We start from the raw sequence: 5,883 nt of genomic DNA on the forward strand, positions 1-5,883 counted from the left end.
GCACATAGCAAGTAAAATACCAAGATTTTCATTGGAAGGTGAATTTTTCGAACCTGTACTGTGTGCATCACTAGACAAATCAACTTTTGGATTTACTATGTACTGTGAATTATTTGGAGGCTATAAATCAGGCATATAGGATTCCTTTTTCTTCTGGTATGATCCAAAATGTATAAATGACATGAATAGGGAAACTGACCACTTGGTTTTATCTGATTACTATTTCTTATAATTAACTTAGGTGTGGCTTCTTAGAATAGCGTTCACCTATTGCCAGACTACCACCTCCTCAAAATGCAGCTAAGGTGTTTCTCAATTACTGTAAGCTGCATCTTTCACTTTCTTGAACAGTTTGGCCGGCTGATTGTTTTTGTATGAATATCTTGAGGATTCCCAAGAGGTTTAATTTAAGGATGTGGTGACTTGATTTTTAGTCGCACATAATCTTTACTTTAGTCTTTATCATAACCTATCGGAAATATGGACTATAAGGTGAGGTTTTAACCTATCCAAGTTCATAGAGTGTTTAAAATAGATGCTAAGATGTCATGTTTACTATTAAGGTGTTTGGGTCAAATTCTGAAACTTTTACTAAATATTGGCTTCGTAGACATGAGTTTGTGTCTGTTTACTATTTGTGTAGCTCAATATTTAGTCTATGGAATTGTACTATAACAGTCTTTCTTTGTCAGATCGGGTTGCTATCTTAGAGAAAAGGGGACAGTTTTGTGACGTCTTGGCTAAGGTTTTGAAGGATCCACTGCCAATGAATTGGATATCAGATGCTTGCCATATAAGAGATGCAATGCGGACATAGAACTGTACATGGGAGCTTTATGCGGAGAAGCAAATGTGGATATCAAGTTCTCAATGTGAATGTGTTTATGTCTTTGCACATCTGGAGCAGCTTTGAGTTAGCATGTTTTGCCTGCTTTGAACTGGAGCAACACTCGTGCACTGATATTATTGGTTACTCTGTTTTGGCACTACTGTAATTTTGTTCTAAAACCTTCCAAAGTTACATGGGTGATTTATTTTAAGCAAGTGCTCAATGTCATGGATCCATATGGCCCTGAAAAAAGAATGCTTGTGATACCGATATTGCAAAAACAATATTCATTGACAGTAGTAAAACAATAGAAACCTTATGGTTTAAATATTGTTTTGATTTCGCCATTTGCGCCATTGTTGTCGGTTTTTCTTATAGAATCTTTCTTCGCCTTTTATTTATCTTTATCATCACAATGCGAAATGAAGAACCCAAGCATTCTTAAAAGAAGTTAAATGTCCAAACAAGAGGATTTCTCTATGAACTTTTCCTCTTTGTAAAGATTCGGATCGTGCTGGTGCTTGATGCAGGTGGTTCAGATGATTAATGGGTTTTTCTTCTGTATGCAGAGAAGGAAAAGGATAAAGGACATGCTCTGGCCTTATAGAATCTGGTATCCAACCAAGGTATTTTACCTATCCCGATAAGAAGCCCGACCTGAAAAATTGGTATTGTCTGTTACCTCAATTGTTAAAAATTGAGCCGGCGTACGAAGACTAGAGAGCCTAATCAAGAGGACCAAGAGGTATATTTCCTGAAGCCCGCACTTGCATTTGTTTTTTCAAGCATTATGTATAAGCTAGAGTTTTTGGGGCTCATGTGCCTGTATGCAGAAATTTATCCTTGTTATTTTGCCATACAGAAATTTATCCTTGTTATTTTGCCGGCCAGTGTCTGAGACGCTCCATGCTTTTGGCTGCACAGATAGTTAGGAGATTCCTATATTGATGTCGCGTTTCTATTCCCTGTCATCAAAATTGAAAATAATGCATTTGCCTTTTGTAAATTTTGCGGCACAGGATGTTGTGGAGGCATCATTAGTGTGAACGACGATCGATGGATCTCGAGACAGAAGCCAACAAAGCTGGTACTGACGAGGGCATGCAGGTTGTACCTGAACCATATTTACTTATTAACAGTCTCTACTTCTATTTAGTAGATTAACATTGTATTGTACCATTTAGTTGTTAATCACACACATTGTTAGTGGATGTTGTCTAAAAATAGTTCCAGGGAATATTGAATTAGCTATTTTTTATATCCATGTGATGTGACGGTATCTCTCGTGGCTTGAACTCTCAGTATATGTATTTACCAATTTTATGCATTTCTATGTGTTTCTAGGCTTTGTGCAATAGGATTTGATCATTTTTTTCCAATATTTACTTTAATCTAGGGTGCCCACTACTATCAAAGATACGTTTGACAATTAAATCCTATTTCCTCTAGGTTTGTTTATGGTGGTCAAGCGCAGTTTTTTAATGGTGAGACCCGTTCGGAACCAAGGCATTGAAACAATGGTGTTGCTGATAGTGTTGGTGAGAATTGCGACGCCTCACAGGTACAATAATATTTTTGGGGACCTTGCTGCTGATTTTAACATTCTGATATTTATTAGTGTTTTCAGTTCCTAGCGGGATGGCATCGACCAACTTTGCGGATAATAATTGACTTTCTCTGCTTTTCCTGGATGTATGGGAGGATGATAATAATTGATTTATCTTCAATGATTTTATCTCTTTGTTCTGTCCATTGCGGGTCTTTGGGCAAAAAGATAAATTAAGCATATGTTGATGAAAAGGACATATCTGCCAAAGAACATGGCAGCTTGTGTTGATGCCCTTGAGAGTTTGCCAGCCTTCTTAAAGTATATGTGCTTAATTTCTTTTGTTACTATTTAGCTCGATGCCAAAATTTTGTCAAGGTTATGTTCTATTTTTTCCCCGGTTCATATTTGGAGACTAAAAGAGCAAATATTTGAGTTGCCAATTTGATATGCGGAATTTGGCTTGGTTTTCATTGGCTTCTTTTAGGCACAAAACCAATCAGGACTTTTTCTTTTGCAGCATTTATTTGCTTTCTATGTTTCTGCCTGCCCGTCTCCGCGTGGCTTCCCGTCTCCGCGTGGTCTGAGTCGCACTACTACTGTGATATGCAAGCACCTCAGGTGTGTCTACATCCCTCAGTATTTCCAATGATGCATGCCTTATTGTCTACGTCACTCAAAGTAGATTTATAGAGACGCATGTGTTTTCCCCGAGATAAAGGTCGAGTGTACGGATGGACTCATTGACATTTATGTTTTGTTCAAATCGTTGTAATGTCGGATGGACTGATCGACATTTATGTTTTCTCTCCCTTCCCAATTTATGATGTAGAGAAATTTCTTAATAGCGTTAAGAGGAAAAAAGGTTAAATGCATTTTTTCTAGACATGTATATATTTTTGTGTTCTAAAATGGCTACTAAGAAGGGCTTCTTCAAGATGATCCGTAGAAAGCAATAATAAAATTTGAATATGGTGCAACTTGCAATTCACGAGTTTTAAGAGAAGCATATTATTTCAGCACATACACTTAAGATGAGGATTTTTTATGCTATTTGAATTGACCACATGAGTTGAATTGGCTTTGTTGCAATACTACAGAGAACAATGCTGTGAAATTGCAGGATGAGTCAGGTTGCAAGCGGGGTGGGATATCCCGCTACCCCGCTGGGCCGCCCCGCAAAATACACCCGCGAAACTCCGCTGGGTCGACCGCTTCGTTTTGGATGCGCCTTGTGTGTTGGGATGAGGCCTAATGTATTTTCAAGACTATCAATTATTAACTGATAATTCATGCTGCTTGTTGTGAAATGTCATGTTTATCTTCACATTTTAAGTGTGGCACATCATGTAAACTAATACAACTCATATCTCTTAATTTTACAGGAATGGATAACTTCCTAATTAATGACCCTAAAGATCAACTTCCCAGAATGATATCCAATGCTCGGAAGGAAGCATGCAAGGGCTCGGAAAGGGCACCTGGGGCAAACTTGAGGATTGGGCCGCGGACGCGACGAGTTGGTGAAGGAAGCAGGGTTGTGGGGTGGCTTTGCTGGAGCGGTGCCCTTAAAGCGCACCACCATGAGCCACCCATTAACGGGGTAGGCTCCGACCTGAAGGAGGCGAGAGCAGTTGTGGCCGAGAGAGGAGGCGGACGACAGCCGTGGCCATGGAGGCCACCGACACAAGCTTAGGGAGGAGTACGGAAGCTTTGGGGATGGCGGCACGATGGCGTCGGCAGCCCCAACTCCTACATGACAAACAGGGGTGGGAATAGGGCGACGAAGGTAGGCCGGATCTGGCTTCAGCGGTTGGAGAGGACGTCGGGGAAAGGAGATCAGACCACTAATTAAGTAGCAATCATGGTGTTGTCATGTTGTAGCGACTGAACTTAGAAGCAAGCTGTGTGGTATTGGTTCAGGTTCAGGTCCAAGGTCCAGGTCCCTCCCTCTGGTCTAAAAACTTATAGTTACCTAAATATTGTAAATGTATGAACTGGCAAACGAAGGGGCCATTTTCTTGTTCAAACTAACCACAGACAGCAGCGCAAGCTGCGGTCAGCACTGACGCCCGCGATTGCCGATCGATCAGCCAACAAGCTACTTACAATTGTAGGTACGCGGGATAATGCGGCATGTCGCACTGTCCCGCGCTAAGTATAGCGCTCTGTAGCTACAAGCCGCGAGTCCGCAAACAAGATTGGGCTCAAAACGATGCAGTAGTGCCAACAATTGTTGAACTGCCGGTCCCAAATTACTGTTGTGAAAGTATATGAGGTCTCATCCTTTTTTCTCTTTTTGGCTTAGTGAAAATGTTTTTTCCTATTGCAGTATAACTTGTGCTGAATTCAAGGGATGATACATATATCTCTACAGATATTGTGCAGATGTTTTAGTGCCTATAAAAGAGTACCCAACTTATATATGGTTAACTGTCGAGAGACTGATATTGATATTGCATTTATGAATTAAATACAATGCAGTTTTATGTCTTTATGTACATTGAACACATCTTTCCTATAGAATATGGGAAATGACACATTCTTTACATATTTCATCCAAGTATATGGTTGTGTTTATGAAATTTACCATGGTCACCATGAGTATGCGTAGTGGGCCATATTGTAATCCATGGACATATATAAAGAAGCTTGGGACAATATTGCGTAATTAACACAAACAATTATTTCACTAAGTCTAAATGCCTCAATAGCCATAATGTAATCACATACCTTGAGTAATGTCTTGCTTTTGCCATTTGCGCCGATGCACAGCCGGTCATCTATGGCATGTATGTTTACTTTTTTTTAGTTAGTATGTATGTTCTATTTTCTCAAAAACATAGTGAATTCTTGGACAACCAAATAGATATCAGCCGAGTAAAACTTACATTCTTAAAAAAGATTGCCTATATAGGTTTATGGGCTCTCAAAGACCTAGATAAACAGACATTAGCACCATGAAACATATGGTTATAGTACTGTCTTGCATTTGCCTGTGCGCCGGAGCGCACCGGGTCATCTAGTTAGTAATAATGGCCAAACAAACTGGATGCATTGCAGCGTCACATGCATTAATGTCATCTCCTAGCTAGGCCGGCAATGCATGCAAACTCCATTTTTATCCCTCTGAAGCTAGCTGGGCACTGTTCAAAATTATGTTCTCCTCTGCTTCTAATGTCTCCTAAATCGTCATGACAATTATTTGCCGCTTGAATTCTTCCAACGGTCAAACGGAAACCTGGATATACACATTCTAAGTTCCAAACATTTTTTCTCTCGGCCCATAAAAAACCAGTTTCAGTCATCAGGTAGAACTGCAAGTGCCTTCAGCGTGTATATATCTCAAAGAACTGAAGACTAAGGTTCCAAGAAACCTACCGACATACATGGCGTAATTTTTTATGATCTAACATGATCGTATAGAAATTAAAGAAATACTATAAATCTTAGCCACGGATACAGCGGTGAAATATCTCGAATCGTTTGACGCAATGTTGCACGAACG

At 39.8% G+C, this 5,883-nt stretch overlaps 1 long non-coding RNA gene across 1 annotated transcript; it reads left to right on the forward strand.

Annotated features, from left to right (window-relative positions):
- The first annotated feature begins 1,873 nt into the window (after positions 1-1,873).
- Positions 1,874-2,575, forward strand: LOC124698786. The gene is made up of 3 exons (XR_007001119.1): positions 1,874-1,936; positions 2,279-2,390; positions 2,457-2,575. It is a non-coding gene; the product is annotated as an uncharacterized LOC124698786 (long non-coding RNA).
- The last annotated feature ends 3,308 nt before the right edge of the window (positions 2,576-5,883 follow it).

This window comes from Lolium rigidum, chromosome 3 (assembly GCF_022539505.1).
Source record: "Lolium rigidum isolate FL_2022 chromosome 3, APGP_CSIRO_Lrig_0.1, whole genome shotgun sequence".
Lineage (NCBI taxonomy): Eukaryota > Viridiplantae > Streptophyta > Magnoliopsida > Poales > Poaceae > Lolium > Lolium rigidum.